Below are 12,289 nucleotides of genomic sequence, written 5' to 3'. Positions count from 1 at the left end.
TCTTAAGGACATGCACACAACACATGTATGCAAAAGAATATATTCCACTTTAAATGAGGGGTTGCATCCGGTGTGTTGCAGAAATACAAGTGTGAAATTAAAGTTTTAGGCAATTTCCAAAGAGATCCACTTTCCATGAAAAAAATTGATTAATGCAAAGTGCAGGGGCGAGGTGTGCAGGTTGAGGTACATTAAACAGAATCCAACTGGGGGAAAAGCAAATATGACTATCAAGAAGAACAAAAATACATATCCATCTCAGAAGCAAAAAGTAGAGCAAGGCAGGGCACATGGGAGTGTAGATCACCAACACTGATGAGGCTTCTTCACCGGCAGGCTCTGCCTAGTTGGTGTTTGTGGGTGGGGAACCCACCAATGGTGCATGTGCCTGGCTGGGGTAGGCCTTTCCGTAGACTTCTATACCAACGGTGCGGGTGGCGCAAAGGAGGAAACAGATGAGGATGAGGTGAAGTCGCTGCCCACAAACTCAAGCATCAGGGTAAGGAACTGCTCCTGACAGGCCAGCCTTTCAATGATGGGAACCTGTGACTGACTAAACAGCATCTGACATCAGAGGGGAACCATGCAGTGAGCTAAATGGTGCACCACTGCTGTATAGGCACTAGCAGCATTACAAATTGCCTGGCTGTGCCTGAACATGGAATGGACCACTAAGGCCGGGTAGTTTTAGTCCAATCACTGGAAGGCTTTTGCCCTCAAAAGAAGGGGTCTTTCACCCCTTCAGCAGATTCTCTCAATTCCTCTCAGATCCTCACCGATATGTTCTGAATATCTCGCTGGACATCATTTGGAAGAGTTAAACTCTACAAATCCCTCAGCATAAGGGGCAGCAGGAATCATGCAAGGCAGAAGCAAGATCTATCCTCTATCACTCCCAGGGCACACATGGAGTAACCACAGCTGTTGATCATGACCTACCAGTCTGCACTGGAATCTGTTGGATTGGGAGCATAGACCCTGACTGGGACCATCATATCCTCGGGTCCCCTCGAGAGGGCCTCACAGCAACTGAAGGAGCAGACCAGCAGAAGCTCCCTATTCTACCTCACCAAACCAGTCACTCCATGTTCACCACACAAGGAACAAGAGGGAAGTTGCTGGAGCTAGTTACTGTGCTACTTCACCCCTCAAGCATTGATTGCACTTTCTACCAGCTGGACACTGCATCATGTCCCAGCCAAAGCTTTTTACCTGGTCGGCCGAAGCGGGAACTGAACTCAATCACTGGAGAGTCACACGTGGACTCCAACTGGTGGTTACAATCATGGTTTGACCCACCTAGCCTTTGAACTACAACTCCATTGATCACACCGGCTTGGACTGGCCAACTCTGTAGCGTTCCTTAGATCGTGCTGACCTGCTGTCTTTCTACCGCAGAGCACGCACATTTAACCCTACTCGACAGGCACTTGCTGCAGGGACCTCCATGATCCTACGTGCCCAAACTGATCCCGATCCAGGCACTGTGGACTCTGAACTGCCCCCCCAGTCCACTTGGACCCCAGAGATTGGTTAGGTCATGATCCGTCCTGATTTCAACAAGATATCCTTTTCTGTGGCTACTATATTACCTACCACCCCTGGAACTACTGTCAAAGTGCTACCTTCTCCACTTTGTCACATCTTCTCTGTTCTTCTTTTGGGGTTAATGTTGTAAAGTATTTTCTATTAGTTCTAGGTGCAGAGGGTGTGTTTGATTACAGTATTTATATTTTTAGAGGACTTGAGTGGACAATCACTTCATGTTAGACTGTGATACTTTGATGTTTGGCTCTCCTTCACACCCCTCTTGAGGGTATTGCCATCCCTCAGCCCATGTTACCACAAAAGGAGAAGGAGGTATATCTCTTCACTGTCCATGTTTTACTTTTATGATTGTGTTGTGCTTTAGTTTGCAGAAGTGTGGTTGCTGAGTGGGCCATTTTGACCCTACTCAGCCTTGTACTCCTGCAGAGCAGAATCCAATTTGTTACAGTGTGCCTATGTTCCATACCATGCATGCGCAGAGCTGGTGAGCCAGTCCTACGCACATGCATAGTGATAATAAGAGAGATAATAAGAGAGACCCTTGGAGACTGAAGCTGTGGCTTCCAAAGAGGTCCACCATGCCTGACATCATTGCCAGCAGGACCCTCCTTCCATGTCCACCACGCTGACCACCGGCGCATGGTAGGTGGGAGTAAGTGGTGTGTGGGGTGGTGCATGACACACAACCAATCGTGAGTGTGTTTGCATAATCTGGTGTGGTGGTGTGCTGTCACCTAATGCCCAGCAGATATACCAGGAGTGGATGTATGTCGTCCATGATGCATGGCAGATTGCACTGCTCCAGGACTTTGGAGTCATGAGTCGAACCTGGGAATCTAGCACCTCTGTGTGAAGTGCATTTCTGCTTCACAGACCATTTGCACTTTCATTGTATGCTGCATGTGTTTGTTGAGGTAGAAATGCAATTGTGCCTTGGGTGGTAGAAAGGACATGTGTGTGCATTCCAGCGCACTCACCACATGGTGGAATTGGGAAATTCCATAGAACTTGCCCTTGATCTGGGCGAGGATTGTGAGGTCTGGGCGGGAGGCAATGTGGTGGTGCATCAATCTCATCATGGCAGATGTGATGTGTATGTGGATGCTTGGGACGTAGGACCGAGCGATGCCATGCACCAGGGCCACAGTATGTTGGAAATTACCTATGCTGCAGAAATGCACCACTGTAAGGAGCTTCAAAGGAGAGGTTGGCTGGAGGTGATTGTATTCTTGGCAGGATCTATGTTGCACACCATTTCTGCCACGAGGTCTTAGATGGTGGGAATGTCCAGGTATTCGGCAGCGATCCTGCTTTTCTGTGAGGTCCTGGTGGGAAATCCTGGGCCAGAACACCCTATGTGGGTAGTGCCTCTGTGCTCTGCTACCTCTCCTCCAGTTCTGGTGCAGATGCTTTGATTCAGGCTGGGGTGAAGGCTGATGGGCTGTCTCTGCTGGGGGCTGATAGGCAAGCTCATGGGCTCTCTGGGATGTGGGCTGGGGTGCAGGCTGAAGGGGATACTATGCCGTAAGTGGGTTAAGCATTGAATTCATTCAGAGTGAACCATGTAAAGGAGCTTCTATATAACCAATAGTATTGCCTCTATATATCACAAACTTCATCTTCACAGCTGGAGCTTAAACAGAAGATAAACCATGACATTGTTCAAGACTAGCCACCACAGACGATATTTATTTAACCTTATTCGTAAAGAAGTGGAATTGTGTTTTCAGCAACAGAAATGACTTTTTGTAAATAAGTGCCTTAATTGTTCATAATCGTTCCCATCGTTATCATCAATGATTCTGACTGAAAATAAGAGGGTTAGAAAGACTGTTTCCTCCCAAACTGATGCAAGCCATGCCATAGTAACTACCATGAATCGTGAAAGCAGGTCATGCTTTCAGTTGATACACTGCTACTATTTTGGCATTCAGAATCTCCACACGAGGCTTAACTTCATGTGTTTTGATCATTTTTAAATGTTGTGTCCGTTTTGCAGAAACTTTGCATGGTTAAAGTGCAAATGTGTACAGTATTAGCAGCAGAGCAAACAATGGGCAGTGCTATAAAATATGTTTTCAATGCATGTTTGCACCGGACAGTGGGCCTCATTACAATCTTGGCGGAATGGGTTAACGGGTGCCGATAATGGATGCGGACCAGTTAAACCCATTCCGCCTGATTACGAGGTCCCCTCGCGGGACTCGGTAAGGACGCCTGATAAAACCAGGCGTCGTTACTGGGTCCCGCGAGGGGACCAGGGAGCTAACAACGGGCCGGTCGTAATCGGCCCGTTGTTAGCTCCGTGCACCCATTCCCATTGAGCCCTATGGGGGCTCGAATGGAAATGGGGAAGGTCCGGGCCCGGGGTCCCTGAGGGAGGAATTACCGGGCCCTCCAAACTCGGAATGGCCCGGTAATGCCCCATTCAGGGAACCCGGACCCGGTTTTGGAGGCAGTCATGCCACCAATAGCAGCATGGCTACCGCCAAAGCTGTAATGAGGCCCAGTTTGTGCTAATATAGACTTGCAATATTGCAACAATTCTGTAATAGGGCGTGAAGTTGATTGGAGTAGTAAGACTGTGTGTGTCACTCTATTTTAGTGGAAAACAATCAGTATAGAGGTTGATGTTGTAATAACTGCTGTTTCTTAATATAAATTAAGACCTCACTGATGAGTGATTAGCAATGATTCACGTGATTTAAAAAAAACAAAAACAATGCTTGTGTTACCATAAAACTATGTTTTTACTTTAGTGGAGAGTACATTAATTATTATGAATTACATTGCAAAACTAATGTTCTCATTAAACGGTATAGTGTTGAAACCTATGAGCTTATTCAATATATGCATATCTACAAACGGAGTGTAAACATCAAGTAGGGAGGAGTGTATGTGTGTGTGTGTGTGTGTGTGTGGTGTAAAAGATCAAAACATTGGGATGTATGGATAGCTCAAGACAGAGCAGTGAAGAACAAAAACTACACAGAATAATGAACAGTCTTAATGCACATGGAAAACCTAGGCTTATACAATAAAAATCAATATAATTGCATGTTTTTCAAGCAATTATTCCACAGGCAGGCATCACACACAAACAAGTGGTTGTTTAGAGCTTTATTAGGCTTAGACATAGACACAGAGGCACAAGATACTGCTCGAAAGCAGGATTTTGCTACAATACGTAGGATTAAATAACAATAGGCTGCCCAGCAGAAAATGAAAGACATACTTTCTACCAGCAGCCGAACAACTTCTGGGAAAACAAAGACTGGGACATAATGCCAAATAAATCAATGTTAGCTGCAGATGCATGGAGGCTCGGGGATAATCTAGAATGTGTTTCTATGACCAAACATAAAAACGCACATATTTGAAGGAAACGTAGTTATTCACTAGACATTTCAACCATACAAAGGTGTTTACATTTTGCAAACATTGATTATGTTTGCAAAAATGAAAAAATGTCAATGTGTTATCATGTGCAATTTTCGTCTAATGTTATATTACTTACTCATGCGTTGCATATGTGAACTATGGTTCAGATTTAAAATTCTACATACAGCGGTACATGATGCCCACACAGCAAAAAATGACTATATAGGAAATGTGGGTATATATGTTCATGGTATTTAAAAAAAAATAAAAAAAATCTTTTTTCTTTTTTTTCAAACCATACAAAAAGGAACTCAGAACACTAAATCCCCCCGCAAAAAACAAAAAGATCACATTATATCCAAAAGAGAGCACACGCACAACAGCTGTAATATTCAACAGACCATGGCATGACCCTTTCACAGCTCCAACAGCCCACAATTTAACACAGGTTGCCCTAATTAACAACATTCCCTACCCCACCGAGCTCCCTGTCCCGGGATCCATACACCACACACAAACAATGAAACACCACCAACACCCCCAACGGACATGCAGGAAATAATCTGTAGTTAAGCTACTCCACCTCAGCATCCGAGTCCACCAACTGTTTGCACATATAGGACATCAACGGAGCCCAGTAGGCCATTGATCTGCTCCGACTAGGTAATGTGGGTGCATAGTAAGTTTCTCATCTCTCACAGGAATTTCAGCAGTTCAGCCATTCTTGAACACTAGGCTCTCTTGGCTTCCCCCATGCGGTAGCTATCAGTGTTCGTGCCACAGTAGAGTCTATGCCCAACAGTTTCCTTACAGCCTCAAAATGAGTATCAAACCATGACAACAGTCACGCTTCGGGGAGTCTAGAGGATGGTCAAAGAACATCATACCCATACTCCCTCTGAGACAATCCCAAAAAGGGCGTATATGCATGCAATCCCACACCATGTGCATAAGGTCTGCAGGGTCCATGGGGCATTTACTAAAATTGGCTGATCTATTTGGGTAATACCTCTGCAACTGCGATGGGGTATAATAAATCAGATACAGGAACTTAAAGTGGATCAAGCAAAACCTATTATTCAGCAACACTTTGCGGGACAGCATGCATATCTGTTTCCACTGTGAATCAGAGAATTCCCTCCCCATTGATATCTCCCACTTTTCTCTAAATGTAGTCTTCTTGTCCAAATTTTGTGACTTAATGAGTGTATACATCGAGGACACTAATTTAGTACATCCAGGGGGGACAACCACACATTTTACTACAGGGGAAACAGCAGGTGGATCCGTATAGCGTGGCCACAATGTCTGAAGCACCACAGCACCTCAGTCTAAAGTATAGCAGCATGGTCACCGTGTTCCAGTCACCCCTATCTTTTAGTAGGTCCCATGTAATAATTCTCCCATCCTGCAGAATGTCCCCTCCACCTTTTGAAATGGAGCCTAAAGACATTCTAATGCGTGACATCCATCCCGTGAATGTTATAGATAGCAAAATCAGGGGCAAACAACTCCCTTTTCCAAGCCACTCTCATTCTCCCCCACAGTATCCTCCTCGGGTTGTCCTTTCATGTTACCGCCTTTTCCAATTTGGCATACGGAAAATCAGGCGAGAGGTAAGACCAAACTAAGCACTGTATTTGCGTGACCAGAAAATAAAAATGGAAGTTGGGGTTCTCCAGACCACCCTTCTGAAATGGTAGGGTCAGGGTGTCATATGAAATCCTGGCCTGACCGCCAGCCCATGCTAGACTCATCATCATACTCTTTTTCCGGGTCCCAAAAGTAGACGCGGGTACTGTCGGTACATTATTAAAGATATAGAGCAACCTAGGAACCACCACCAAATTTGCACCACTTGCAACAGCTGGAGGAGGGTCCTTGCCTTCTACCTTACACTCCAGATTTTCCAACGTGATTGTCCACATATTGCAAGGACAGCATTGTAGACACCATTATTCCCAAGTAGTGAATGCCCTGAGGGCACCACTTGAAGCCTTTACCAATGTCTTCAGCACACACTGCAGCTGTCAATGGCAACACCTCAAATTTTGTACAATTTATCTTTAATGCACCCGTGAAGCAAGAGATTCACAAAACGATCAAGTAGTCCATAAAAAAGAAAACCGTTAGTAATTTCCTCAATCTGATCTGAATGCCCCCCCATGCCAAAAACACAAACATTCCGGCTAATACCCCTGTCCCTCCGTCAAACCAATTGAACCAAACAAAAAAAACCTGCACGCAGTAGCTGAGCAAATGGGGAGCCACCGGCAGCCATATTACCTCCATGTGACAGACATCCCTCAACAGTATGTGTACTTTCCTGTGAAGGCTGAACTACAATAAATTATAGCATAAAACATACAGTGGAAATATATTAGCATGACAACGATCAGCGGGCGACCTTGTGCAGGGAGCTGCCAAGATCACGCAACCAAATAACAAAGCATTCAGCCAACTCAGGGGTCATAGAAAACAAAGCCTTGCCATTTTGGACAAACCTCAGTTTTGCAGGAAAGAGCATTTCATAGTGGACCTCTTTCTTCCTCAGGATATTCTTGACTGCCTGCAAGGTCTTTCTCTGTTCCTGGACCTGTGGGCTGAAATCAGGGAACACAGAATTGTCACAGAGCCAAACCGCAAGTCCTCATTCTCTTTTGCAGCTTTAAGGAGCACGCCCTTGTCTCTGTAATAAAAAATTCTAGCAATGATGGCCCACTCAGGAATTTATTGGAAATGGAGGGGAGCTCAGAGAGTCCAAAAGCAATTTCTCAATCCATTTTTTTTCCATGAGAGAATGTTTCCATCAGTTGCTGCTTTAGACTCTCCCACCGACATAGCCCTCTCTAACCTTCTACTCTCCATCACCAATACCCTTGACACCATTGTCCTTGTAATGAGGATCCGTATAAAGCCTTCCTCCAAGTGCAACAGCTGGTGTGATTCCTATCACGCCTCTCTGAAATGCAAGTGCAGAGTTGCTGAACGGAAATGGCAGGCTTCAAGCACATCCACTGACAAACTGGCCTGTCACCTTTACCAATGGCAATACCGTCTCTCCACCCACTCCAAGACGAGAGTCCACCAAAAATACTGCTCGATTGTTCAAAATCTGTAAGGGACTCGCCAATCCTACTGCAGTCTCCACCTCTCCTCTTTCATCCCAAGACCTCTGCAGTGCTCTGACCTACCATTTCACAACAAAAAACCCAGGACATCCTGTCCTCACTCTCCTCTACCCCCTCCTCATTCCACCTCCTGCTCTCAGGCCTTCCTTGGGCCCCCTCTCTCCCTCCTCCATACTCTCCCACTTCTCACCCATAGCACTGGATGAGGTCTCTAAAGATAAAGTTTTCAGCTCTATGAAAGTCTCCTCCAAACTGGTGCTTCCCTGCTCCTCCAGAACTTTCAAGAACAACATCTCCTCACTTGATCCTGCCTTGGCCTACATCTGTAAAAACTCACTTGGCACTGGCTCTTTGCCACTAACCCTCAAACACTCCCTTGTGCATTCTCTCCTAATAAAGCCATCTTCAGACCCCTCCTGCCCGGCTAACTATTGTGCTATCTCCACTACCCCTTTCCTGGGCAAGCTCTTGGAGAAGTTGGCCATTTCCCAACTGACCCACCAAAATGAATCTGTAGGCTGCCTCTATGATCATCAGTCTGGCTTCAGAGCATCTAGAGGCATGGAAACTGCTCTCCTGGACACCCGTGAAGATTTACTCTCAAACCTTGATTCCAACTCTCCTTCTGTTCACATCCTCCTTGATCTGTCCTCTGCCTTTGACACGGTCAATCATGCCACCCTGTTAAAGCGGCTGCATGATTCCTTTGGTATCACGGACCTGGCACTTGATTGTTTGACCTCCATCCTTTCTAATTGACCTTCTCAGGTGCAACTGGACCCTTTCCTTTCCACCATTTCACTCTTTATCAGTGCTGGGCTCTATCCTATTGCTCTGGTTCTTCAACATCTACCTTGGCCCACAGGACCACCTAATTTACTCCTTCTCTGCCCATTTCCAGTGTTATGCTGATGACACTCACTGCTCCATCAAGCTTCCCTCCACTACGTCCACTTTCTCCTCTCTTATCCCTGCTTGTCTGACTTCTATTCAGGCTTGGTGCATGGATAATTATCTCTGCCGTAATGCCAGTAACACCAAGATCATTCTCATTGGGACCCCTGCTCCCCGCTTCCCTCCCACTCTCTGGCCACCCTCCTTGGGTCCCCTCTCCTCACCATCTTGTGAGGCAAAACCCCTTGGTGTCATCTTTGACTCCTCTCTCTCTTTCTCCCCTCACATCATGGACCTTGCCAAGAAGTCCCATGTTCAGCTTTACCTCCTCAAAAACATTCTCCCATTCCTCATCTTCCCCCAGAAACTCAATGTCTCCAGATCTATGTTCCTCTCTAGGCTTGATTACTGCAATCTGAGTCTTTCCTATGTTCGCCTCCTTCAACTAATCCCGAATAGGACTGCAAGAATTATCCTTGGCCTCAAGCCCAGTGACCACACCTCTCCAGCCCTTACATCTCTACACTGGCTCCCAGTGGCTGCAAGGATCAAATTAAATACCCCCTGCATCATCCACAAGGCCTTCTGGGGCCGGGGACCCTCTACATCCAACTCCATCTCCCTAAATAACTCTCTGTTAAAGCCCTTCAGTCCTTTAGCACCAACTCTCTGTAAACCAGATGTTTTCTAAGCAGAGCGTGGGGGGTAGCTTTCTCTCTTTGGCAGGTGCCTCCCTCTGTAATGGCCTACCTGCCCCTCTCAGACTTGAGCCAGGCATCCTTATGTTCTTGAAGCTTCTCAAGACACTGCTCTTTTCTACCTTCTTCCCTCTCCCCCTGTCCCCCACCCTTGCTAACGCCCCCACCTGCTGCTGTGAATGGCGGCCTGGTCACCAAAGAGACACACAGAGCACCAGGCCCTTCCAACCAGTCTATACCAGCACATCCCTAACCAGCACTGTCCTTCTGGGCCTCCTTCCCCAACTAGCCTGGTGGGACCTGCATCTCTCCTGAGTCTGGTCCACCAGCTGTCCTCGCACTTAGACGGTGGTCTATCCTGGGCATCTCCAAGCACCTGCCTCGCTCCAGGCTCCACCGAGCACTTGCTTGTCCCTGGACCCTTACTCCTTCTTGCTCTCCCTTCTGACATATATGCCCCTGAATTTAAGCCCCCAAAACTGACTGTTCACTGCCCCCATCCACCACTCCCCTGCCCCCCTGCACTTCTTGTTACTGCACTTGCATGATCCGAAATGTCACTAGGCCTAGTATTTGTTTTTTAGATCCCTGCCCGCCCACCCCTTTTTTGCCCTGTGGCGCCAAGAACCACTTTTTGCTGTATAGTGTGCCTTATAAATATTCAATAAATAAATAAAATAAATGTTATCTATCGCAGTGGACTACAGGTCTACCAGAATACGCAAGTTATTCCTTTGAGACATCCCCTCGAGTTCATCATTCTTAACCACGTCCCTCTTTACCTTCTGCTGCAGGAGTTCCACTTATCTTTGTAGTTCCACTACTTTGTCCTCTCGACCCCAATTTTCTGTTCTGCTTCCGACATGATACCACACATCTTGTCAATCTGTACCACAGAGATGTCCACCTTGCAGATGAGGGTATCGATCTTCATGCTCAGATTGTTGCTGCTATCCTTCAATACGAGGAGAGTGTTGTTTAGGGCATTGACATCCATTTGCGAAGCAGGGAAGCGGCAGCAGCAGGCCAAGGTTGATCAGCCCTGGCAAACTGATCCATTTTGGCCTGCTTCTTGGGATAAACAATGCAAGCAACAAGACCCACCAACCTGCCAGACCCAAGGTGGCACCACATGGGAGGTCTGAAACACTCTGGCTCGCCATAGGACGACAACACACTGCACTGATCCCGGCAAGCCACCTGGCTATTCACACCAGGGATTGCATCCCTGGGGATCTATGGGGCAGCTCTGTGGCCACAGGGGGAAGGGGCGAGACAACACGCAGACCAGATATATGGTCCACGCAGGCCTCAACCAGCCAGGCCCCTCGCCACCAGCAGGCCAGAGGACACCACACTGCCACAATCATAGCAGCATGTTTACAGGGTTCCCCACCAGGAGTAACAAGAGGACTAACACAGCTCCAGAAAGATGCAGATGGGACAAGCATGCCCCCCTTCCCGAGGCTCCAGTATGACCCTCCCCCAGGATGCACTGAGCAGGATATCCCATGACGGCAGACAGAAAAAAAATGTCCTTTGCAGTCTGCGCCACACTAGCAGGAGAAGCTTAAGAGGAAGAGAGCCATACCATAGTTTGATCGCACAGCAAGCGAACTCCCAAGGGGAACCCACAGGTGTTGTCCACGGCAGCTACAGGGACAGGCCACCCCACAACCTGAATACTGCCTCACCTCTGCTGGGTCAAGACAAGATCCATAGCACCCCTCTGTGATCCACTCTGCAGCCATGATGTTGCTCTATCGGGTGAGTAGACTTCTGTCCCCGATCTGGGATACCAGTGACTACATCACAGCAGCTGCTAGCAGCTAAGCCTCTCTCTTCATGGGGTGCCACTGCCCATCACTCTAATACTGTCAGTCCCGCAGGAGTGTCCTGTGATGTTTGGAACTGCAGCCCCCACCGCCACCACAGCTACCCAACATGGGCTGGAGCAGAGGAGCCACCCCTACCGTACTGAGTGTACATCGATATCTTGGCATCAGGGGCAAACGAGCGGGCTGCCTCTCCAATGGGCAGGAAGAGCACTATATCTCTGTTGAGTGTGGGGACTCCAGGATACAAAATAGCTCTTTGGGTACCACTGACTGTCTGCTTACAGCGAAGCAGGTCTGTGTCAGCCACAAACACCGGAAAGCAATATAATTAAACTGGATATGTCAGATGTTTGTCGGAGCTGTTTCAGGCATTGGCCATCTTGCAGCCATGCAACAGTGACCCCTGTCAATGTCCTCCCTCGAATCTCCACTCTCCTCACCTGAATGTTCAGAGTCTGTCTCCTTGATTCCTTGTCGGTGAGCCAGGTCGTCCTTCTTCGATTTTGATGGCTGGATCCTGTCACGAGACGTAGCTGTGGTGGATCCCAAACTGGACCACTCCCCGACTTCAGTCCCGGAAGCAGGAAATGTATGGGGGAAAAAGCCAAAGACGGAAAAAACCCCATTGAATATCCCTCGTTGCTGGCCAACAGGTACAGTGAAGTCCGAAGTCCAAGGCTGCGGCAAATGTAGAAACCCCACCGAAATGGAGCCGGAGGCAGGCAGCGGTAAGAGGAAGGGAGCCCAACAATGTGCAGAACAGTGTCTGACACAAATGTTCCACTACAAGAGCGGAAAG

Source organism: Ambystoma mexicanum, chromosome 5p (assembly GCF_040938575.1).
Source record: "Ambystoma mexicanum isolate Mex_15411 chromosome 5p, UKY_AmexF1_1, whole genome shotgun sequence".
NCBI classification, from domain to species: Eukaryota; Metazoa; Chordata; class Amphibia; order Caudata; family Ambystomatidae; genus Ambystoma; species Ambystoma mexicanum.
Note: the sequence above shows the minus strand (reverse complement) of the source record.